Source organism: Chlorocebus sabaeus, chromosome 8 (assembly GCF_047675955.1).
Source record: "Chlorocebus sabaeus isolate Y175 chromosome 8, mChlSab1.0.hap1, whole genome shotgun sequence".
In the NCBI taxonomy this organism is placed as follows: domain Eukaryota; kingdom Metazoa; phylum Chordata; class Mammalia; order Primates; family Cercopithecidae; genus Chlorocebus; species Chlorocebus sabaeus.
Genome location: NC_132911.1, coordinates 88,186,430 through 88,212,796, shown reverse-complemented (window position 1 = coordinate 88,212,796; position 26,367 = coordinate 88,186,430). Strand labels below are relative to the sequence as shown.

At 35.4% G+C, this 26,367-nt stretch overlaps 1 protein-coding gene across 14 annotated transcripts in view; it reads right to left on the bottom strand.

Moving 5' to 3' along the window:
• The window catches only part of RALYL (RALY RNA binding protein like), a 737,315-nt gene that overhangs the window by 676,276 nt on the left and 34,672 nt on the right, over positions 1-26,367 (bottom strand). The gene's annotated exons all lie outside the window — the stretch shown is intronic.

The window sequence follows — 26,367 nt, the reverse complement described above, 5'->3', positions numbered from 1 at the left end:
GTCCTTATGAATATATGCTATTCAAAACTATTCAAACATCTTAGACGTGATAAGTCATACGCATATGCTCAAACAGCTAATGACAACAACAATAAGAACAGCAACAGAGTATGTGAAGATTTCCTGAATATCTAATTTGCTCCTTTCAAGCATTTTCTATGTGAAGTCTTCTCTGAATCAAGACCCCCAAGCAGAATTTATCAGCCTTTCGTTTGGACCACCAATCTGAGAGTCCAAATTCCTCTATATTTTTTTACAATCTGGTAAAACTGTTTATATCAATCTGTCCTAAAAGACACTTTGGAAGCTGCTAATTATTGTTTAAAGTCCATTGGCCTCTTCTTCATTTTACTGGGAGAAACTTCTCAGTAAGTCTCTTGTGTTTCTGCACATCTTGCTAGCAGAGACAATTGTTCCAGATTATCTTTCCAAGAATTTTTGCATAGCAAAGAACCTCGGAAGACAGAAACAGCGTCCCTCTCTATAACAAGGGTAGATTTGTTTGCTGAACAGTCGGAGGATCATGTTGCCCTTCAGTGCAAAGTTCAAGGAAGTTTACTTCTAGCCCATTGCAAAGATTGAGATTTTCCTAGCTCAAGGTTGCTCATCTGTGAAGCGTATACACTACATGTGCAGTATCCACTTGAGTCACTCCATGTTCCACTTGTAGGACTTAAGAACAAGGGTAATTGTGTGAACTTGAAAATCACTCTCCCTTCTGTGCCTTAATTAATAAAGTCTTTTGTCTCTGACTGAGGGTCTTGTGCCTTCTGCCAGCGTGTATGATAGCTTACGTATCTGGCAAAATCTCAGACCCTTCACCGTTCTTCACAGGTCCCAACTAACAGCAAGAATCCACCTTCAGATATAAATGAAGGAAACCTCTGATAATTCAAGCTCCTGACCTTTCATTCTCCTAGCAGATCCACAGAAACTGTGATGTGTCTGAATGTGTAATCCACAAAATGTGAAAGATAATAAATGGTAATTTTTGTTTGAAGCAGGTTTCGAGGTAATTGGGTTAACAACAAAGACAACTAAGACCTGGAAATGAAGTGTTGTCCTGACAAAAAGAAATAGTGCAGCAGATGTAAGACAGTACAGTGGGCAAAAAGTGGAAGGGTCTGAAGAAACTTTTAGAGAAAGCCTGATGGCCCTCAGAATAGCTTAAAGAAATGTGACATAAAGTGACACTGAAAACTGGAAGGAAGAAGACTGTCATCCTGTGGTACAACTCTGACTACTCAGGTTGTTCAGAAACTTTGGTGATGTATTCAGATAAATGTAAAAAGAGAAATAATGGAATGGTGTATAACTTCATGTATACACCATGCTTGGTATATCAAAATTATTTGAAAGACATTATCTAAGGGAAAAGAACACTAAACCTTTATCCTAATTAAAATGTTAAGAATTCTGTATTCTTATGTTTCTGTATCTTTTCTGGGAACCAGTGAAAAAACTACAAGCCTTTGAGTCAAACCCAGTCTGGTCACTTAACCTTAGCTGAATCTTAATATACTCATCCACTAAATGGGATAATGTCATAGGATTACTGGAAAATTTATAGGGAATAATAATCATATTAATCATATTAATGAAATGTACAGTTGCTTCTATTTAATTGAATACGCATGATTAATCTCCTGTCCCTGCCCCAAAGCCACTAAATGGTAGTAAGGAAAAAAAAAATTTACCAAGCTACATAGAAAAAACGAGGAGGAGAAAGACAAGAACAAGTAAGAAACCTATATCACTTACACTGATGGAAAGGTCTTAGAGAGGGTGCATGTCCTCCTGACTTACATCCTCCCAGACTCCTAACTCATAAAGCAAGATTCCAACTCTGTGAAGCCAGGTAATGCCCTTTTATGCCACTACACTGTGACTACCCAGCCCAGCTAGAAGGGTTATTCTCTTGAAAAAGAAAATCTGAAAGATCATGGATTGGAGGAAACTTGGCATAGCAAAGCACAAAGCAAATTAAAACATGAATAAATGTATATGGAGGGTGGGAAAGTGAGTAATTAATTGATGTCTACATATTTAATTCTGCTGTTTCTCCTCATCTAGCTTCCAGAACATGTGTAGAGAGATGCATACCTCCCAGATTGAAAACTACAGTGTTCCACTCTGAAAATCTGGTAGACCTCAAAAAAAAAAAAAAAAAAAAGTGTGAAAGAGGACAGAAACAAAAGGAAAAAATATTCCATGCTCATAAATAGGAAGAATCAATATTGTTAAAATGACCATACTGCCCAAAGTAATTTATACATTCAATGTTATTCACTTTAAACTACCCTTGAAATTCTTCAAAGAATAGAAAGGATTACTTTCAAATTCATATAGAACAAAAAGAGCCTGGATAGCCAAGAAAATCATAAGAAAAAACAACAACAACAAAAACACACTGGAGGCATCATGCTACCCAACTTCAAACTATACTATAAGGCTACAGTAACCAAAACAGCATGGCACTGTCACAAAAACAGACACATAGATCAATGGAACAGATAGATAACTCAGAAATAAGACTTCACATCTACAACCATCTGATCTTCAAAAAGCCTGACAAAAACAAGTAATGGGGAAAGAATTTCCTATTTAATATATGGTGCTGGGAGAACTGGATAGCCATATGCAGAAAATTGAAACTAGACCCCTTATACAAGAATTAACTCAAGATAGATTAAAGGCATAAATGTAAAACCAAAAACTATGAAAACTCTAGAAGAAAATCTAGACAACACCATTCAGGACATAGCACAGGCAAAACTTCCATGATGAAAATGTTAAAAGCAATTACAAGAGCAAGAATTGACAAATAGAATCTAATTAAACTAAGGAGCTTCTGCACAGCAAAAGAAACTATCATAAGAGTGAACAAACAACCAACAGATTTGGACAAAAAATTTTCAATCTATCAAATCCATCTGAAAAAAGTCTAATGTCCAGAATCCACAAGGAACTTAAAAAAATTTACAAGTACAAAACAAACAACCCCATCAAAAAGTGGGCAAAGGGCATGAACAGATACTTGTCAAAAGAAGACATTCATGCAGCCAACAAACATATAAAAAAAACTTCAACATCACTGATCATTAGAGAAATGTAAATCAAAATCAAAATGAGATACTATGTCGCAGCAGTCAGAATGACAATTATTAAAAACTCAAGAAACAACAGGTGCTGGCAAGGTTGTGAAGAAATAAGAACACTTATACACTGTTGGTGGAAATGTAAATTAGTTTAACCATTGTGGAAGACAGTGTGGCAACTCCTCAAAGCTTTAGAGGCAGAAATACCATGTGCCTCAGCAATTCCGTTATTGGGTGTATACCCAAATGAGCATAAATCATTCTGTTATAAAGATACATGTTCACTGCAACACTATTTACAATAGCAAAAATATGGAATCAACCCAAATGCCCAACAATGACAGACTGGATAAAGAAAATGTGGTACATATGCACTATGGAATATTATGCAGCTATAAAAAGGAATAAGACCATGTCTATTACAGGGACATGGATGGAACTGGAAACATTATCCTCAGCAAACTAATGCAAAAACAGAAATCAAACACCGCATGTTCTCACTTATAAGTGGGAGCTGAACGATGAGAACACATGGACACATGGGGAGAACAACACACACTCAGGCCTGCTGGGGGTGTGGGAGGGAGGAGGGAGAGCATCAGGAAGAACAGCTAATAGATGCTGGCCTTAATGTGTAGGTAATGGGTTTATCTGTGCAACAAACCATCATGGCACATGTTTACCTGTATAACACATCTGCATATCCTGCACGTGTACCCCAAAACTTAAAAGTTGAAGAAAAAAGAAAAAGTATGGATACTAATGTTTGTAAGACCTCCTCCATACATTTTTTTTTTTTTTTTTTTTTTTTTTTTTTTTTTTTTTTTTTTTTTTTGAGACAGAGTCTCCGTCTATTGCCCAGGTTGGAGTGCAGTGGCACAATCTCGGCTCACTGCAACCTCTGCCGCCTGGGTTCAAGCAATTCTCCTGCCTCAGCCTCCTGAGTAGCTGGGACTACAGACACGCAACACCACGCCTGGATAGTTTTTTTGTATTTTTAGTAGAGATGGGGTGGTTTCACCATATTGGCCAGGCTGGTCTGGAACTCCTGACCTCGTGATCTGCCCGCCTCGGCCTCCCAAAGTGCTGGGATTACAGGCATGAGCCAACGCGCCAGGCCCTCCATATAGACTTTAGTCCAATTCACTGACCACATTCAGCAGCTGGAAAGCCTACCGCATTCTCTCTAAACAAGCAGGATAATCAAACCAGGAGGAAGCAGATACTATAAAGAGAAAGAAAAAAAGACACATGGAAGTAACAGCAATAATACTGACAACACACCTCACCGTAAACTTATCAGAATGAATTCATTGGAAAAATATATGGAGGGGAGGTACTTGTGTGTGTACACAGGTACTCATGTACACGTGTGTATGTGTATGTTTTTTTTTCAGTGAGCAAAGTACTATAACAAAAAACCAACAGATCACGTCCAAAATATATATATATAAAAAAGTATATATATTTAGAAATAACAGTATATCTGTATTATTTTAACACACACAGGGAAATATTAAAATTAATATTTAATAGAATTTTTCCCTTTTAATACCAAGGGAGGTAGGGAATGAGGTAGGTGTCTGCTGACTCTGTTTATAAACCTATTGCCATTATTTTATTCTGAAGCTATGTGTATCTATTGCTTTTTTAAAAGAATACACCTTTTTGTAAATAGTGCTGTTACTGGGATATAGTTCATTCTCAAATGTGAGCTTTTAATCATATCTTTTCTATTCCTGCCTGTTAAAAAGTCTATAGCTTAGCTGGAAAGTGTTTTAAAGTTACTGATTAAAAAGTTCCTAGAAATGCCTAATTCAAGTTGGTCTTTCCATGAGAACTTTTTAAATCCATAATGCTGAAGTATAAAGACCTCTCTCCTTCAGAAATGCAATAGTACATCCTGTCTGTTTTATTCATGTGGAAATGAATTCACATATTTCACCTTGTGACATTTCTTCTATCATCTTGAAGAATGAAAGCTCCCCACAAGAACGCATGTTCTTTGAAGATATTTATTTCTTAGTAACAGTGTTGCACTTAATAGGCATTCAATAAATATCTGCTGATTAGAATTGATCGCAAGAAAGAGGCCAGACTTTCGATATTCTAGACCTCAGGAAGTGAAGAGTTCAAAAGCAGCAATACCTCAATTGACATTAATCAGAATTTTGGAAGGATCAAAGCTAAAGAGAATTTCAAATAGAATGATTTTCTAGAAAACCCAGATTTCACATGATTTAATTTTTAAAAAACAATAACTTATCAAAACTATAATTGCTTTTTAATGTTTTCCCTTTCTGTTTTATCTAAATTTATAGACTGTGGGAAGTTTTTGTTACTCATTTGTCTCAATTCTGGTTTGGAAAGTATATAAATTTAGTGTGTCTACAATAACATTGGCAAATAGTGACAAATAGTATTTAAAAATTTAGTCATTGCTGTCACTGATTCTTCCACAATGAATTAAAATATTGGCTTTCTATTGTTGGTCTGTCACTTTTACTATGTAAATCAATTTTAAGGAGAAAGTACCAAATGTGATGCAGTACTTTGGCACACACACTAGAGCCAGAGTGTCTTTTATTTATTTATTTATTTATTTATTTATGTATTCGAGATGGAGTCTCACTCTGTTGCCCAGGCTGGAGAGAAGCGGCGTGATCTCGGCTTCACAGTAGCCTCCGTCTCCTGGGTTCCAGCGATTCTCCTGCTTCAGCTTCTTGCATAGCTGAGATGACAGGCAGGCACCACCACGCCCAGCCCACTTTCATATTTTTAGTAGAGACAGCATTTCACCATGTTGGCCAGGCTGGTCTGGAACTCCTGACCTCAGAAGAACTGCCTGCCTCGGCCTCCGAAATATTAGAATTACAGGCGTGAGCCACCACGCCCCGACGAGCCAGGCGGTCTTACTGTAAACCCTGGCAGCTACTATCTGAGTGATTTTGAGTAAGTTATTAACTTATGTCTCAGTTTCCTCATCTGTACGATGGAAATGAGGTAACTACTCTGTGATAATGCCCTAGAGATGTAATGGTCTGAGACATGTAATGGCTAGGCATTGTATAAACACATGTAGCTATTTTAAATTATTAACTGAGGTATATTTTTCTATTTAAGCATATTACAATTTGATTTTGTTACATTTCCCGGTTCTGAGATAATAGAAAATGGCCCAAATTTATTCAATGCATGCGGGGGCTCAATTATATTTATCAAATTATGTTTATTTGAGTTGTCCATGGATGAATTATAAGCTATATAAATGTTCAGTTGGTGAGAATTTCTCCTGTTCTCTACAATAAAAACATCATAATTTTTAAGGCATTCTCTGTATACCTACTAACTATGGAATTGTCAAGCCATACATCAACAGGGGGAAAACTAGTAATGTGATTATGTAGTCTCATGCCATTTTGATGCATAGTTCACTGCCACCTATAACAGAAAGCTGCTGTACATCTTAGGCCGTTTCGGTGCCTAAAATAGTATAAGATGTCTTTACCTCCTTGTCAGCCTAGGTAAAGCCCCATGGTTCACAGTAGAACCACTAATTCTGAGCCACAACTTGTAAAACTCGTAACAAGAAACAAGATGCATGCTATAGATTGTCATAAAACTAGATGGTGTCCAATTAATTAAATTAATTACAGATCTGGAAGTCACAAACTGAGTGTGAGCAGCTGCCACCATCCTGCTTTCTGATTGCTGTCACTCTGTGCCCACATGGATGTGCTGACTCCTACTAAGCTTGATGGAAGAAGCTCTAAAATTTCCCTCTCCTCTCTCATACCCTACCACTACAGCCTTCAAAGGGCTTGACTTTTCATCACTTTTCCAATCTTCCTCCTTGCTTCTCTGCCAAGCTCAGTAAACACCCATCTCTGGTCTTACTCACCAGGTTCACCATGAATTTCAAGACATAATAAAATAAAAAGTTGCCCTCTACTAAAAATTTGAATATCACAGTTATAAGGTAAGTAGTAGCTGGTTGATATATGCTATACAGTTCAGGCAGCAAATCTTAACTGTGCACCTAGGATGCATGTGGCATCATGAAATGCTCTAGAAATATAAACATAAACAAAGTCTTCCCTCAAGAAGATTTGAGTCTTCGGAGAAAAAAAAATCTATATACATATATAATACATATGTATAGACAGATATGCAATGAAAATATTTACAGCAAAATAATTTACCTCATAATATGTATAGGATCAATTTCTGGGCATCATCAAAGAAATATTTTATAAATATTTCCCAATTTTTAATTCATTAATGAACATCACACTGTCTGAAAAAAACTGTGTACCTCACCTCTGATAATAGACCATTATATTTTTATGAAGGAGAAAGTGTGGGTCATTCTACAAAATATTTTATGCTTATTAAATGATTTACAAGCAATTCAGTTTAACATTATGGTTATCAATTTCTTCCCATAGATTCACATTTTATGTTTTTAAATTTTTCCAGTTTTTTCTTTTTTCTTTTTTTGTTTTGTTTTTGTACTTTTTTCTTCTTTTTTTATTCATATCTGAATAGCTGATTTCCAATTACTTTCATTTTTTAAAAAATTCTTTGGCCTCTTTTGGTATATCTTTCTATTCAACTTCCTGATTTTATCAACTCTTTTATCACATCCTTAATTCATATCCTGAGTTTCTAAATTTCAAATTTGAAAAGTTCTTTCACATATGCAAATGTTTAATATTTCTTCTGAGTTGTGGGTTGTATTTGGGAATTTTAATCATCAGATAAAAAGACTTACTTTTTGTTTTCTTCTTACAGTAATGGTGTTTGAATACAGCCTGATGATCCTCTATTTATTTTAAAATATCTGAGTGTTTTCTGCACTAACAAGAAAATTGTTCTGTCTACGAAAGAGGAATTTGAATTTTATTGTTGTTGATGTCAATAGAACTTTTTTTTTGGTGTAATAAAATGTATTTTAAAACATTATTTCCAGAAAGGGAGTGGTAAGTCAATGATTTTCAGATACTCATTCCTTTCTTTAGTACCTCAAATTTCTACTAACTGCTTATTTTCTTTCCTTCACCTCTCAGCCTTAGAGATTCTCCCGATGAGGCAGTGCATACCCAAGACTGTCACTTCTGCTCTGCATAGCTTTAAGACTCTTCCTTAGGATTCTCTAGCACACAGCGGTCTCATCCACCAGCTGCCAGACGTGTTCTCAGTACTGCTCCCTCTTTTCTTGGGAGTGATCTTATTTATGTCCAGTCACCACGAGAATCCTGCTGCACTCCCCTCTTCACTTCTCTCTCTGCCTCCACTGGTTCCAGCATGGGCTTTGGAACTGGCTGTGTAGGTTTCCTGTAACTTATTTCCCATTTGGAAGTATCTTGAAATGTGCAGTATTCTTGGTCTGCTAATTATTCTGTAAGCTTGCTTGAAAAGTGTTTTATTTACTCTCCTTGTTGATTTTTCCGTAGGATATTTGGAGAGATCAAATTTTGACAGCCATCATTATCCTACAGGAACCTAGACGGTTCACCATCTAAGAACCAAATAAATTTATTTACTAATTAGGTGCTAATTAAGTAAATTACATTACACCATATTATTTCTTTCAGCTTAATAAACTTTTATTGAAGTACACATCACCTCCCATCATTTTATTATATTCTACCTGTGTCTGAAGCATGAAATCATTTTCTTTTGGTTTCCAGCTTTTTCCTATGCATTCTTATTAGGTGTCACTTCATTTTCTGACACAGTGGAATAATATCACTGCAGTCACCTCATGAAGATATTGACTGAAAAAGTATACTGAGTGATGGGAAGGCCACAGTCCTTACAATGTCTGTGTCTGGCATACACAGAGCAATCTTTAAGTTCCAGGGTGCTCTTTCTGCATCTCTTTTCCTTTCAGCGCAAATTCTAGTGTCTTGCTTTACTAGGCACATAAGGTGGCAACCCAATCACATGACTTGGCCAGGATCATTATAGAATATAAAAGGTGCCTATCATATGGGCAGATTCAAACTCTATTCAAGCAAGCACCACTGAATGGCAATAAAGGAATCCCATAAAATCCTTCCTGGGGGGAAAGGTCGTTTAGCAAAGGCTGTGAATCTAAATTCTTGGTAACTGTTCAGCTGATGAAAAATATTTTATTCTTAAACAATTCACTGCCTGTGCTTAACATAAATTTTGATTACTGTAATTTATGTATATTGTTTCTTTGTGATCCTGAGTTACTTTATATCATTGGACAGATGCAAAAACTTGTTGATAAATATGTGACTAAAAACACATTGGTGCTCTCATCTTTCCAAATATGTCTTTAGTTCATTTTTAAAAATGTAATATATACATTGCAAACTATCTTACTCAAGTTGATTATACTGGATGTGGTATAATTAAACTATCTAATGTCCTAATTAAACAATGAAACATAGCCACAAGAACAGCTTTAATGAAATGGAATCATGTTGGTGATATGTGTAATTCCACCACTTTTGGAGGCTGAGGTGGGTGGATCACAAGGTCAGGAGATCAAGACCATCCTGGACAACATGGTGAAACCCGGTCTCTGCTAAAAATACAAAAATTAGCTGGGTGTGAGTCACGTGCCTGTAATCCCAGCTACTCAGGAGACTGAGGCAGGAGAATCGCTTGAACCAAGGAGTCAGAGATTGCAGTGAGCCGAGATCACACCACTGTACTCCAGTCTGGTGACAGCGTGAGACTCCATCTAAAAACAAAACAAAAAAAAACAAAAAAAAAAAAAAAAGAAAGGCATTCGAAAATATTTAGCAACTCCTATCAATGTAGTTTTACCCTCTTTGAATTGGTGACATAGTGTGTACTAAAAGTATTGCTAACTATCAGACGCTGTGTTTAGGTTTTAGCATCTCTGATAAGGTAACCTGTTGATATTCAAGATTCCAATTCTAGATTTCTTCTTCTATGATTTATATTACTGATATATGAAAATCTTGCAGGACATTCTGAGGTTATCTTCCAGCCATGCCAACTTCAAATTGACTTCAAATTACAGAAACAAGAAATGGTTTAATACAAATTTAGGAGAACAGACAAAAATTCAGAACTGAAGTCACCTGTCTTACTACATTTCAAGGAGCCATAATTGGCAATCTGAAGTATAATTGGTACATGAAGTAAAAGGGGAAGATTTCAAATCTTATATTGTAGAAGAGGGGAAGGTGATAATGAATACCTATGTCTAAAGTGGTTCAGTTGCCCCGAACCAGTTTGTCTAACTGACTTCTTAGCCTGTATTTCAACTTCATCTGAATATTTGTGTATTTTGCTACAAATTGTTAAAATGAAAATAAAATTGCACTTGTCAAGTAAGTTTCACATTATAATTAGATAAAAAGAGACTCTGAAGAATGTAAACTTTGAATAACAATTGTTATAAAATATTCATAATAAACAAAATGGAAAATGCCACTTAGAATAAAGCAAAACATTTCTATTTATAAAATTTTGCAATTCAGTAAATAACGAAGTACAGTTGCACATTCTCTTGGAAAACTGATTTTAAGATGTTTAAAATGTTTAAAAGGTGGACAGGTGAACAGAAAGGAAAGGGCATTCCAATGAAGGGAAATAGCTAAAAAATGGTGGCACTTTCCAGAGAAGGAAACTCAAGCTTAAAAAGGTTATGTAATTTTCCCAAAGTCACCCGGCTGAATCAGTTATGAAACATGCTTTTTAAAATAAATCTCTATCTTAACATTAAAGATCAAGTACTTAATTATTATATCACATTGTATCCTGGTCATCAGTTTAAGCTCAAGGATTCAGGTTGAAGAAGCCTTGCAAGATGATGTTATTTCTGCTGAAGATGTGTAAAAGAAGCACGTCATTTTCTAATATAGAATAAGAAAATACACATATAAATGTATCCTTTATAGAGTTTTTTATAAAAGATACCATTTTTATTTGAGCCAAAAGACAAATGGACATATAGGCTAATATGCCAAAGCTAAGAAATGACTGAGCAAAGAGGAGAAATTAGCAAAGACTAGACCCTTGAAAGTGTGTGAACAATTTAACTGTGGATTTTTTTCCAAAAATGCCTAATGCACTGAAAATTATGAGAGTTATCTGGCTTTCCTTGTGATATTTATGTTTATATTTCATTCCACAGAGAGATACAAAAAGATAAATAGGTAAAAGAGATACCAACAAGTAAGAAAGGAAGACAAGACAATCAAAGGTGCATCATCAGGATATTACAGACAAATGAGACTGAAAAGCTCACTGCACATCCATAGAACAATAGCTGGCCATCTACAAGTTTCACATTTTTTATCTGAAGCACAGAAAGAAAGGAAATCACCATCCAAAAGGTAACAGAATACGACTAAGAGTTTAAGATGAAACATGATATTTTCAAGAATTTTAGTAGCAGTGCTAGGATAAATTAAAGGGAAAAAGACAGAAGGAAACAAGACCAACTGGAAAGTTATTGAACTATCAATACCTACAAGACCTGAGATTATGATACTGTTGGTCCAAGTGAAGGAAAAAGAATGGATGGAAGAATGAGTGGGACTTGCTGAGGTTGGCTAAGGCAAAGAAAAGGAAAGTTCACACAAAACTCCAGGGTTTTCAGTTTGAAGGGTTGGAAGAATGGAGGTGGCAGAGTGGTGATTAAGAAGCAGTACTAGTCCTTGCTTTCTGCTGTCTCAAATTAAAAAGGCAAAGATTAATTCCAACTCTACTCAGTCCCAGACCTAAAGCAGACCAAGGCTGGAATGAGTGAGGTGCTTTGGGGTGGGAGTTAGTCTAGCTCCCTCACACTAGTGACACAATGTTACAGGTATACCTAGAACCCAGATCTGCCATAGTAATCAAATGTCTCCACCAAATGCATCAGATTTTTTTTTCCTACAAAATGGAAGTTTTTGTTTTCTCTGAATATAAAAATTCATCATGTATAAAATGTAAATATAGGCTGAATGCAACTCTGTAATCCCAGAGCTTTGGGAGGCCAAGTCGGGAAGATGTCTCAAGGCCAGGAGTTTGACACTAAACTGGGCAATGCAGTGAGACGTCATCTCTACTAAAAAAAATTAAAGATTATTTGGGTGTGATGGTGCACATCTGCAGTCTTAGTTGATTGGGAGGCTAGGGCAGGTGGATCGTTTGAGCCCAGGAGTTTGAGGTTACAGTGAACTATGATTTTGCAACACCACATTCTAGTCTGGGTGGCAGAGCAAGACCTTGTCTTTTAAAAACAAACAAACAAAATACAAATTTTAAAATGCAAATGTAGAAAAGAAAGAAATTATATCTGGGATATGCGAAAGGATTCTTCCATATTCAGAAATATTACTATACCACTTTTAATGGCTATTATATTATACAATATAACATAATTATAATTCTACAGTAATAATATGATCACTTTATAGGATATTAATATAATATAATCACACATTCATATTATATAGTTTTTTTAATTTACAGATAAAATTTTATACAACACATATATGCCTACCATCTCTCTTCAAAACAACATGAAGTTTTGTTTTTAAGTATATTTACATGTAGAATGACTAAATCTAGTTAATTAGATTAGTCATAAGCATTACCTCACGTAGTTACCGTTTTGTGGTGAGAACACTTAATGCCCACTCTCTTTGCATTTTTTAAGAATATAATATGTTGTTATAATCACCACATTATAAGACAGGTCTCTTGAGCTTCTTCCTCCTATCTAACTGAAATTTTGTATCCTTTAATTTTAAAAAATAGTTTTGAATTGGATAGGCTAAAATGGGTATCTCATTATCATTTTATTTGTACTTTTTAGATTATTAGCAAGTCTGAATACATTTTAACATTTTATTGTGTATAGTAACCATTCATCTCTCACTATGTTGAACACAACTTTCACAGTTATTTTTCTTTCACCATGTATACGTTATTTCATAGCAGAAAAGTTTGAAGTTTTTATATAGTCAAATTTGTCTTTTCCTTATGGATTTCTGTCTTCGGCATCATTTACTGGAAATCCCTCTACATTCTAAGTCACCCAAATTTTGGGTTATTTTCAGTTTTCATGATTAAATCTCCCATTCACCCAAAATTTATATTGATATGAAGAGTGGAGTACTGACCAGACCTTTCTTCCCCCAAATGATTAGCTGGTTTTAATAAAGCCTTTTTTGGAATAATCTGCCTTTTCTATGATGACCTTAAATGTCACCTTTTTTATTTATTAAATACTTATATACCAGATATCTTTGACAAATCCCATATTACTATATTTGTCTCTCAGTTTCCTGATCTGTACTCAACTTTTCTGAATAGGAAGAGCAGTCTCACCCAGAATCCTAGATATTTAACTATCTTCTCATGCACAGGGCCTGGTATATGGTAATTATTCAATAGATGTGTACTTGAAAAGGATGTAATGACTACTTTGAAAGAGTCTGATGGACAATGATAACCCAACAACTACAGAGATATTTGCAGATGTAAACATGTAACTTAAAGTATGTAAGAAATAAACAGAACTCTATATATTTTCCTAGGTTTGTCTAACCCAAGAAATATGTTTTAAAAACAGAAAAAGTAAAATCTTTAAAAATGCCTTCCAGCCCTCACTGGGAGTCATGGTTACAGCCTTCTTACTGGTTTTCTTCTTCCCAGCGTGGCCCCTTTCATGGCACTGCGCTTTATGTTCAGAGTGAACACAGAGAACAAATATGGCCAGTTTTTCAACAATATAAGGTCATCAATAGTATCTCAATAACTATGGAATGTATTGTAACCTTTCTTATATATGATTAATGTGAACACATTCATACAATATTTGCTAATACATGTGCCTTTTTCTCTAGTTGTATTTCTCGCTTCAGTCAATTTGAAAACTATACTTTTCCCCATGCCGTGTCATGGTTCTCAGTCTTTTCTCAAATCCGGACAACTATGCATTCTCTCATCCATCCAACATTTCTTTGTCTTCTAGTCTCAGCTCAAGCATCACTTCTTATACAAAGCCTTTCCTTGGAATTTCTAAGTAGAAAAGATACAACTTCTTTGATGAGCTGACTGTGTTCTTATGCCTGACTGCCACAGCAACTGTAAGATTCCATTGCAATTGTTTAGTTAAATGTCTTCTCTTCTGGAGAAAGTCTAGAAAGGCTGAAGCTATTCTTTTGCTCTTGGCATCCCTAATATCTAAAAGAGTGTTAGTATTTAGAGGCTCAATATATATGTGAACAGAGGCAGTGTAGCATAGAAGTCAAGAGCATGGGCTTTGGAATCAGAGAGGGCTGGACCTAAGTACCAACTGCGCTATTTAATGGTTGCTTGACTTGAATCATTTCTTTATTCCCCATGAGACTCTGTTTCCTCATCTGTAAAATGTGGGTGATAATAACAAACCTGCAAGAATATTATTAGAACTAACTGAGAAAATGTAGAGAAAGGACTTAGCACAGTATAGCTTTACTAGTATAGCTATACAAGTAAAGAGTAGTAACAAGTAGTGCCCATAGTAGTAACTATACTGGTGTGAAAGTCGAAAAACTTAAAGCTCTATTTCTTCAGGACTTTTAAGACTTCTAAGGAGAATAATTAGAGAGTAAGTTATCATATAACTAATTGATATTTTAACTAATGTAAATAAATAGGTTTTTAAATACCAATACATTTGCTCTTGTTCACATTATTCACAGGATATTTATAACTTTCATTAGTATATTAAATTTCCAGAAAGTTCTGTTTAATCATGTTATTTTGTTTATTTTTGTCATCCATATTAAACGAATAAATTTGTATCGTCTTCAAAAATTCTCCTGCAATATTTATTATTTATTCTTAGGGTTGGTTGCAACTCTCCATGTATACATTGTTTTGAGAATTTCATAAAATATTTAATTCACTTATGGAATGAAATACATATTTCTTTAATTATATTAGCCACCATAGAAGAATTTTTGTGAACTATTACACACGTATTTTTAGAAATCAGGAATTTGAAGCTATTTCTATGTTTATATGTAGTGTATTGGCACTAGTGGATTTTCAACAATTAACCCTATATATGAGGACTACATTAGATTAAGCTTTGTTTCTTCAAGTATAAATTACTTCATTTATTTGTTATTTATGTCCTACCTACTTCTCAAATTAATTAGGAGTGGCATCCAAGTAAAATTATGTATAAATATTATTTTAGTAATTTTCTATTTCACTTATATTACACTCAAGTTCTCAGGTTTTAATTCTACACACAATCTTCTTATCCTATATTTCAAAATCAGATTTATCAAGGGGAGAAAATCACTGCAAGTCAGGAACTATGAGTTCCAGTCTCAGCTCTGTCACTACAATTGTGCCCAACCTGGGATGTCACATAATTTATATTTTCATATGTAAAATGAGAAATTGGGCAAGAAGTATCTCAAGGTAATTTCCAACTATAATTTACCTTTCCTCTGTAAGTTCCATTCTCTTTCTTAACCTCAAAATATCTAATTATTCTCCAATTATTTATATTTTAAACCAGAGTTATCTTAACATTTAGTGAGAGATGTGCGCAGCTACACAAATTATTATTATAGGCTGGAATGAAAAAACAGGACTGGAAGTTAATGTCAACTGTTTTGAAGTTACTGAGTCTCAGGACCCCAAATTGGAAATTAATATTTGGGATAAATAGTTCCAAGTTCTCTCCTAGTGGAAGAAATACAAGTAGCAATTGGTTATTGGTTATTTATACATATTACCTTCTGTGCATTAGCACTTGCTCATCCTTTATTTTGCATTCTACATGTTCAAATATTGCTTATTCCTCAAGACTCAGTTCAAATTCCACTGCCTCTGTGAAATCTTTTTTGTGTTTCTTATGACGACTCAGAGAAATGTATGCACGCATCTGTTATGACTCAGAAGACTTCCTATTTTCCCTTTAAAAAAGAGACTATGTTTCAGATCATGGTGTCTATCAAATAAACTAAAAGTATTACTAGCTTTACAAATTTTCCTCCCCAAAATGCCTGACTGATTAATTGACTAAATGCATTTAGGTATGTATGCATGTATGAATGAACAGATGAATGAATAGCCTGAGATGAAATTCCATAAAAAGCTGGAGCCTGAGTATGGCAATGGTGCAGAAGTGCGTACATGAATCTTGAATGTCGGAATGTGATATGGTTTGGTTCTGTGTTCCCACCCAAATCTCACCTGGAAATGTAATAATCCCCATGCGTCAAGGATGGGACCAAGTGGAGATAATTGTATCATGGGGACAGTTTCCACCATACTGTTCTCATGATAGTGAGTTTTCAGGAGATCCGATGGTTTTATAAGGGGCTACCCACTTCGCTCAGCACACATTCTCTCTCCTGCCACCCTGTGAAGAGGTGCCTTCTGCCATGATCATAGGTGTCCTGAGGCCTCCCAAGCCATACAGATTTGTGAGTTAATTAAACCTCTTTTATTTATAAATTACCCAGATTCAGGTATTTCTTCATAGCATCATGAAACCAGACTAATACAGAGTGTGCGTACAAAATGCAGCTTAGATGAACATTTCCATTTATATAGCAAATGATGCACTCTTCCCTACTATCCTAAGACATATAGAGGTGTTTTCCTCTATCTGCCAGTTTTGGAGATTCTCTTCTACATGCTGATATTCTTACCATTTCTAACTGCATACAAAAATTGCAAGATTTTTATCAGTTGATACCCTTCATGTCTTGGATTAGTTCTCTTTTCAAGAATCTAGTACTACCTCATCTACCTATGGTTAAGTGTACCTGAATTAAAACTGCCATCTTCTATGGTATTTCGTATGTGCTCTCTCACACACTTGAAAATCTATAAACCCAGGATGGAGCTTAAATTATTTGACTTGGCTTATTCTTGTGACTCTATTTCATAGCCCTCCTCCACCCTCATCTCCCATACTATGCTATTTTCTCTGACTGGAACATTAACTACCACAATCACATTTTTTTTTTTTTGCTAAACTATTTTCATTCTTTATGTCTTCACTTAACTAGCACTTTGGGACAAAGGAATTTCACTGGACATTTAAGAATAGGGGAGTATCTCTTCAATTCACTCCCTTACAGCTCTATATTGTTATTGAAAAGCACTTATCCCATTGTGTAATGTAACTATCTGTTTACCATTCTGTATGCACCATGTCAGTGAGCCTTCTCTATGGTCTAGGAAGGTGTCTTTTAAATTCTGGTGGTAGATACAAAGCAGTTTTTGATTAATATTTGATAAATGAATACATAAATGCCATTTATGATAGTAATAACAATTTAAAAAGTCAAAGAGGAAAAATTGTTTTCTGAGACACATTACAATAATGAAACTGATTTCTAAGATTTAATTCATAGTACCTAATTACCCATAACTACTGTATTCATAATTAATTTTTAAGTTTACATTATTCCTAACAGTAACGGGGGAGTCAGGGGAAATTGTGGATAAAGAAAAAATATCATCACATAGTGTGACTCTAATAAGACAGAAAGACTTGCAGATGAAATGCCAAAAAATCAAAATTTAAAAATAAAATAAAAATTTAATAGTGTAAGAATAAGATCATGTAACTTTTGTTTGATAAGTATTGAATATACAATTTTTTGGTAGTACCTACAAACAAATACCTGTTCAATTCTCTCTCAATGAAACTATTAATAAGACTGAGCTAGCAAGAACTGTATACAAAGATTTTACAATCATTATCACCCAGAACAAGGGCTTTTAAATATTTTTTACTAGAGCCTTCTTAAAAAATACATTTTCTTCATGCCGCGCGCAGTGGCCCACGCCTGTAATCCCAGCACTTTGGGAGACCAAGGCAGGTGGATCATAAGGTCAAGAGTTCAAGACCAGCCTGGGCAACATGGTGAAACCCTGTCTCTACCAAAAATACAAAAATTATCCAGGTGTGGTGGCATGTGCCTGTAGTCCCAGCTACTCAGGAGGCTGAGGCGGGAAAATCGCTTGAACGCGGGAGGTGGAGGTTGCAGTGAGACAAAACCGTGCCACTGCACTCCAGCCTAGGCCACAGAGCGAGACGAGACTCTGTCTCAAAAAGAAAAAAAAAGAAAAAAAAAGAAATACATTTTTTTCTGGAAGCCCACCACAGACAAAAATATAAACATGTACATACACACAACTGAATCGAATTCCATGAAACAATACCTAACCTATCGTGCAAAGTACTCTACTCCATTAATTCACTAATAACACATCAGCTGAGATCAACTAATAGATATTTATAGCAACACATTGCATTGTGATTCACACTCCAAAAATCCTGTCCTGGAAGGAGGTCACTAAATCTTGGTCACAATCCAACTGGATTTTTAATTTTGAAAATTGTTCTTAAACCTTGCAGAGAGAGATTAGAACTTAACTTCAATGATAAACTCTATTTTTCAAACACATTCTACTACTGCTTTACAAAAAGAATCTGAACTTTTCTAAAGCAGTCTTCAGCTAAGTACAATTGAAAGGGTAGTAGATATGGATGTAAATTCTCTCCCTTTTAAGCTACATTGCTTCCCAGCCACCATTTATTTTACACATGCACACACACACACATATATATATATATACACAAACACATACATATATATACACACACACACACACACTGTAATCCCAGCTACTTGGGAGGCTGAGGCAGGAGAATCACTCGAATCCAGGAGGCAGAAGTTGCTATGAGCTGAGATTGCACCACTGCCCTCCAGCCTGGGCAACAAGAGTGAAACTCCACCTCAAATAAGCAAAACAAAACAAAACAACAACAAAAACCATAGTTTTGATATACTCTACGCCAGCAATCCCCAACTTTTTTGGCACCAGGGACCAATTTTGTGGAAGACAACTTTCCCATGGATGGCAGGGATGGGGTTGGTGGGCTGTGGATGGGGATAGCTGCAGGATGAAACTGACCCACCTCAGATCATCAGGCATTAGATTCTCATAAGGAGCTTGCAACCTAGATCCCTTGCAAGGGCAGGTGACGATAGGGCTCACACTCCTATGAGAATCTAATGCCACTGCTGATCTGACAGGAGATGGAGCTAAGGCGATAATGTTCCCTAGCTGGCAGCTCACCCCCTGCTGTGTGGCCCAGTTACTAACGGGCCACGGACCAGTACTGGTCCACAGTCAGGGGTTGCAAACTCCTGCTCTACCCATAATAATCAGCTCCTCCACTCCTTCCATTAAGCTCACTAAAAAACCTACTTCTAATTTCTTCGCATTCATTCATCACAAAGCATATTGGTTCTACACATGTCAGACATGGGGTTGAATGATTATTATCAGAAATAAAGAATTCCATCTTCATGCAGTACTCATTCTAGAGAAGCAGTCAAGTAAACAAGTACACACATTTGAGACTGTGCTAAGTGTGACAAAGGAAATAAAGAGGACACCGTGAGGGTGGAAATCAGGAGTGGGGGCAGTCACACAAGTTTGAGGCCAAATAAAGCTTCTGTTAGTAGGTGGAATAAAATCTTAGACATCAAAAAGGTGACAAAATCAGTGGTGAAAAGAGCTAAGGAAAGAAATTTCAGGCAGAGAGAGAAATAGCTAATATTCTGGGCAGAAATAAAGCTTCTTTTGAAAACTGAGAAAGACTCTGTGACTGAAATATAATCAAGAGGAAACAAGACAAGGTTGGAGAGATAAGCAGGAGCCAAGTTAGACAGGGCCTTGTAAGCCACTGCAAAGAATCTGGATATTGTTCTAAGGGTAATGAAAATCTGCTGAAGGACTTAGCCAGCTTGTGACATGATCTGATTTGCATTTTGGAAGGATCACTTCTAACTGCTATGTAGAGAATGGATTAGAGCTTGTAAACGTGAAAGTCCAGCTAAGGAGACTATTTCAACAAATCTAGGCTACAAATGACATGACTTGGCCTAGGGTGGTGGCAATGGATACAGGAAAAATACACAAAATTTCAACATATATTTTATATAAGAATCTTAAGACTTCTGAATCAGAAAATAAGAAAGAGGAAAAGAGAAGAATTAAGGATAACTTCTATGTATCTTGAGTAACTGGATGGATGGTGATGTCATCAACTGAGACAGCAAAGGTTAGAGGAAGGCAGACTCATCCATAATATCTGCAGGTCCCAAGGCTTGGTTCCAAATGAAGTTACAACATATGCTTAAGTGTTTTAAAAGTATTAATGAAGTGGCCAGGTGCGGTGCCTCACGCCTGTAATCTCAGCACTTTGGGAGGCCGAGGCAGGCGGAACACGAGGTCAGAAGTTCAAGACCAGCTTGGCCAACATAGTGAAACCCTGTCTCTACTAAAAATACAAAAATTAGCTGGGGATGGTGGCACATGCCTATAGTCCCAGCTACTCAAGAGGCTGAGGCAGGAGAACAGCTTGACCCCAGAGGTGGAGGTTGTGATGAACCAAGATCATGCCACAGCATTCCAGCCTGGGCAACAGAGTAAGACTTTGTCTCAAAAAAAAAAAAATGTAATAATGAAGTTAATAATCCATTAAATAATATGTTGTATCATTCTACACTCATAATAACACCTGGTAATAAACTTTATACTTAGCTTAAATATATAATTTTCATATTTCTTGGAATTTTGTGCAGGAGTATAGCAGCACAGAGAACACAGGCCCTTGGCCCCCAGCCTAAACCCTTTATTTTTCATACCTTGCTACATCTTTCTCAGCCAGCACCCTCACTCACATTCATTTGGACACTCCAATTTAAACATCCAGTTCTGTTCAGTCTCCCACCGGTGCAAATATCCACTTAGTGAGCCTCAAGGCATTTTTGAGAATGAGCCTGGGGTTGAGAGATATACAGAGTCAAAAGCGGAAAATGGACCATTTGGGAAATTAACTCTTGGACTCAGGATACTTAGAGCTTGGTTCTGATGTGGAGGAAAACACTACCTTGCCCCCAAAAGTGAGCTATAGCTGGAAGAAGTCACAGTAAGCACAGTGTCAAGGGTAGGGACCATTTTTATCTGTGTTTAAGGGTGGTATTAGAGAAACAGAAGGATTGGAAAATATGAGAATCAGAATTTCTAACTATGTTAGGGTAAACTTAAGATACCTATACATACTCCAGTGAAGATATCCAGTAAGCTACTGGCCATAAGGATTTGGGATATCTAAGTAATGACTGAGTGTTGGGTACCTGGTTCCTTTTCATCTCAACTCCTATTGACATACTGGAATAATTTAATTCATAACACTCTGGTCTCACATTTTCTTGATCATGTTGAGTTTAATGATCTTCACACATTCATTTACTCATTCAGAAATATTTACTGATCACTTACTATGTGCCACTTCCCACAAAACTTAAAAAGTTGTACAGGACCAGATGTTGCAGCATCTGTGTAGCTTAAAATCATTCAACTTTAGCACCACAGGATCCCATGATTACATCCTGGAATCTCAAACTTCCTTTCAACCAAATACTCTATTCTGAGAGCTACTAGAGAAAATGTTGCATTATATAGATGAAAGCAATAACCAACTCACGGTTTAATCAGAGTTCATGGTGCAACACCCTGCTATTTGGCATTCTTTCTGCATATCATTGCTCAGCTCTATCTCCCTTTTCTTATAGTGAACATTCCAAACTTCTACCATCATCCTTGCCCATCTTTCCCTGTCATCCCTAAGTGCCACCAAAAATTAGTGTGTTAACACAGCAAAGATGTAACATAGAAAATCGAATGTGACAGGTGTTCAATAAATAAGTGGTTCAATAAATTGGTTTATATGAATAAATTATTGGTTTATATGGATAAATTTCAACTTATACTTGCAATCAATTTTTAATTTATTTTCTTTAATTATTGCAAGCATAATAGTAATTTACCTCTGTATACCATTCATCTTTCACAATGCACTATTTTGGAAATTAATATCAGCTCATGGGGGAACTGATAATAACGCAGCCATGAGATAGGTGATTAAGCAATGCTCATTTTACTTGCCCAATATCATAGGCACGGTATCCTTCTACTTCAAAATATTTACAATAGTCACAAGGATAGATATTTAAAATAAATTATAATTACACTAAATAAATACTTAAGATTATGTATAAAACACAGCAACTGTCTGTTTTGTGTTAAAAAATGACACTAGCAGACTCTAGAAAGACGGACCACACCAGAATCCCAAGACTACAGAATAGCTATTTCCATTCCATTTTTATTCCAGTGAACCTACATCCAAGTATAGGGATACTGAAACATAGGAGATATTAAGTTTTTCTCACTTTAATTTTAGAGTTCCCTTTGTGTCATGATATGATTGGGAAAAAGACATTTATATCATGTGGACTTTTAGTATCTAATAATAACAGACAAGATTTATTTAGCATTACTGTGAACATATGACATACAGTACCTTAATTTTTTAAACACCCTTTTTGGAGTATATTTTTAATCCAATTTATGTTGACAAACCCCAGATTTAGAAAAGAGAAGTAATTTGCATAAGGTCTAACAGCTAATAATCAATAAAGCAAGTATCTGAACCCAAGATTTCCCCAGAGCTTACACAGTTAACTGTCATACTATGCTGATATGCTGACTTCCTGTCAAAGTGTATCCTGTCACCTCCAGTTCTGTGAATTCCTGAGCTATAACTACTTGTCTCTTCCACGAATGTGAAAACAGTATTACTTGCAATTCTTTCTCTTTGCACACACACATACACACGCTTTCCACCTTCCCATAAGATTAGCTTATTTTTTTTAAATGTTGTTTATGATGATACCAAAATCTCCCACTGGAATTAATTAACTGATATTCTCTATTGCACTGTAATATGCAAAGTAATAAATGCCTTCTCAGATTAATAGCTGAAGCAAAACTAAGGTGGTTAATGAGTCTCAAAGCCTATTTACTTTGAGACAATAGTGATTATTGTTCTTTTACAGTCAACCATATCATTAGGAGGAAATACAAGAAAATATACCTTACCTCACCTGTTTCTATAAATAGTGTTTCTATAAAGTATTCAGCAAGACACATTCTAATACTACATGATATAAATATATTGGTAAAAATTTTTTAATGATTTACAGTTTGGTGAGTTTTACTAAGATAGTATCGTTTATATTAATAAAGTAAAAATATATGATAAAAATTTTAACGAAGTAAAGGAAATGAAAAATTTTCCTTATAGTAATAACACACTCTTAATCATTTATGTATAACTTCCACTTAATGTTTCCAGTCTGTGGTTTACAAAAATTGTTCTTGTTTGACTTAATTGCATGAAACTCACTGCAAAAGAAACTCATATAAGTGTCTACTTTCATCACCTGGGGGAAATAAAATATTAGCTAATTCGAAAGTTGTTTCAAATGGTTATTATATGTACATAAAAATTATGCTCTGAAGTAAAAATCAGGAAGACATTTGGAAATGGGTTATGCTTTTTCTTGATTTTTATTATCACTTACCATAACCTTCAATAAAATTATTTAAAACCATGAGCCCTATGTCAATCATTTGTAAGACAAACTATATTTCCCAAAAGTTAGTGTTACTGGACAAGAATATTATCTGCTTTCCAGTTGTGGAAATATACCATGTTTTGTCATGTATATAAGGACTGGCCTTTAATTCATACCAAACTCATGCATATTATGTCAAGAAAAATTATTCAAAAATATATACTTAGATATATGACAAAGCAAGTTACTGAATATATAAAAATAGTACAAATACCTTTATCTAGTCTTAAAGAACTTAAGATTCCATAATTGTTTACAACGGTAGCAGTATTAATCTCATAACTTAGTAATACAAAATTTTAAAGAGAGGACTGAACACTGTATTACCACACACAATTAGCTATCTTGGTATGAAGCACTGGTTGACCATATCCAAATTATGCAACTAAGGATGGTAAAACTTTGCTGAGTACCCTAGTAGAACATTCATTGACATGACTAAGTCAGGGACATCAGGCATCTAAAAAATCGAACTGTTAGTGTTGTGATGCACAAAATATAAAAGACTCAATTTTCTTCAGTTTTACATCACAAGGCATAAGAACGTTTGTCCAATCTTTTATTATTGATTCATATCTATCTATCTATCTGTCTATCTATCCATCTATCTGTCTTCTGTTATCATTATGTTTGAAGAGGGGAAAAGCACTAATTTTCTGCTTCCAATATCCTCATCTCCTTACCTTATAGGTCCTACTATCTTGTTAGATCCCATCAAAATTATTATTACCCAACAATTTTTAGTATTATCATTTCTTTTTATTTCCTTTTACTCAGTTATGCTATGTTGCACCCTGCATTCTCATCCATTTCTCTGGAAAGAAATATGATTTTCTTTCCATTTTGTTACGCATTCACATACATACAACATGTCTTATTTATTTTTAAGTCACACTTAATATGAAGTGTGAGTGAAAATAGGCAAGAGGATCATTACACACACACAAAAACAAAATTTATAAAGTATTAATACATATGTTAGTCAATTTACATACTGCTATAATGAACTGCTCAAGACTCGGTGATTTATAAAGGAAAAAAGTTTAATTGACTCACAGTTCATCATAGCTGGGGAGACCTCAGGAAACTTAAAACCATGGCAGAAGAAGAAGGGGAAGCAAGGCACTTTCGTTACAAGGCGGCAGGAAGGAGAATGAATGCAAGAGGAGCTACCGAACATTTATAAAACCATCAGTTCTTGTGAGAACTCACTCTCACAAGAACAGCCTGGAGGAAACCGCCTCATAATCCATTTACCTCCACCGGGTTGCTCCCTTGACATGTATGGATTATGGGGATTATAATTCAAGATGAAATTTGGGTGGGGACACAAAGCATAACCATATCAGTACACAATCACAACTTTTCGTGTACATTTTTTTTTTTTTTTTTTTTAGTTCACTGTAACTACCTTCAGGTTTTAGTTCTGCATCACATTATCCAAGAGGGTACTAAATTTTATAGTTTTCAGGATAACTTGAAAATGTCTCTGAAATATGACCCAGATGAGGGAAGTTTGTCTTTGGAAGAGTTTAAAAGGAAAAACTTAATTTGGTATTGTGGCTACTACATCACTACATCAGCACCCTTTCTGTGTATTATCCGTCCATTTGTTCCTTCATGAGAGTCATTCAGCACCAACCATATGCTGGGCACTATGTTACAGTTTTTTAAAAGGTTATCATACGTCCTCAGGGCTTTGGAAATCGTGCGCTAGGTACAGAAAATCAATAAACTGACTGTTGAGGTAAGCTTCAGTGGACCTGTGTACAGGTGTTGTAGGAGCTCACAGGACAGGCATCTAATTCCAATCAGAGTCGGAGTTAGAAACACTCTCCAGAGGGAGTGAAACCTCACTGGAGTTCTGACCTGTACAGAATGAAGATTTTTCCTGACATCAGTCTGCACTATTTACAAAAAAAAAACATTGCACCAGAGTAATCTTTGTGAAAAAATTACCCTATTTCATGTAATTTTAAGGACGTATCTATCACATTTTAACAGCTCTGAACACAGGCCATATTTTGCAATTGAAGGCATGTCATAGTTGAATTGACAGCATTTTTCCTTTTAAGAAAATAATGGTGTATCTTATAGTTAATGGCATCTTCAGCTTGATGATATATAGGAAGCCATCATTCTGCAAGACATCACTTGGGCAGTATTTCTGCTGAGATAGTGTAACTAGCCCTGACAGTTTCTCTGCAATTATATAAGGTTACTTCTCCCACTTACTCTCCGCAAAGACTTAAACTCTCTTAATTTCAGCTATTAACTTGGAAATTGGCTTAAAAAAATTGTCTATGACTAGTCTCTCTACTTGCAAACAATGGCTGCCTCTCGTCCACAGTTTCCACAAATGGTGAAGTAAAATGTTCTAGAATATCTCTTCTAAAGACTAATTTTTTTCAGAAAATATGTTAAAACATATTGTAAAAATAGTTTTAAATCACTTGAAAATGATAAGAAAAAAACATCTTCAATGTTCTCACCACAAAAATCTAAGTACGTGTGGTAGAGGATATGTTAATGAGCTTGATGTAGCCATTCCACATGTATGTTTTTTTAAAAAGAAAACATCTTAAAACAATACTTAAAACTACTGGATCAGTGAGGAGAACTAGTTTATGGAAAATTCTATTAGGCTCCTACTTTTATCCTCAATCATCATTTTACAGCCTAGTTATGCAGATCATATTAAAGGCAGCCATTTTAATGAAAAAACAGGTAGTGAGACAAAGTAA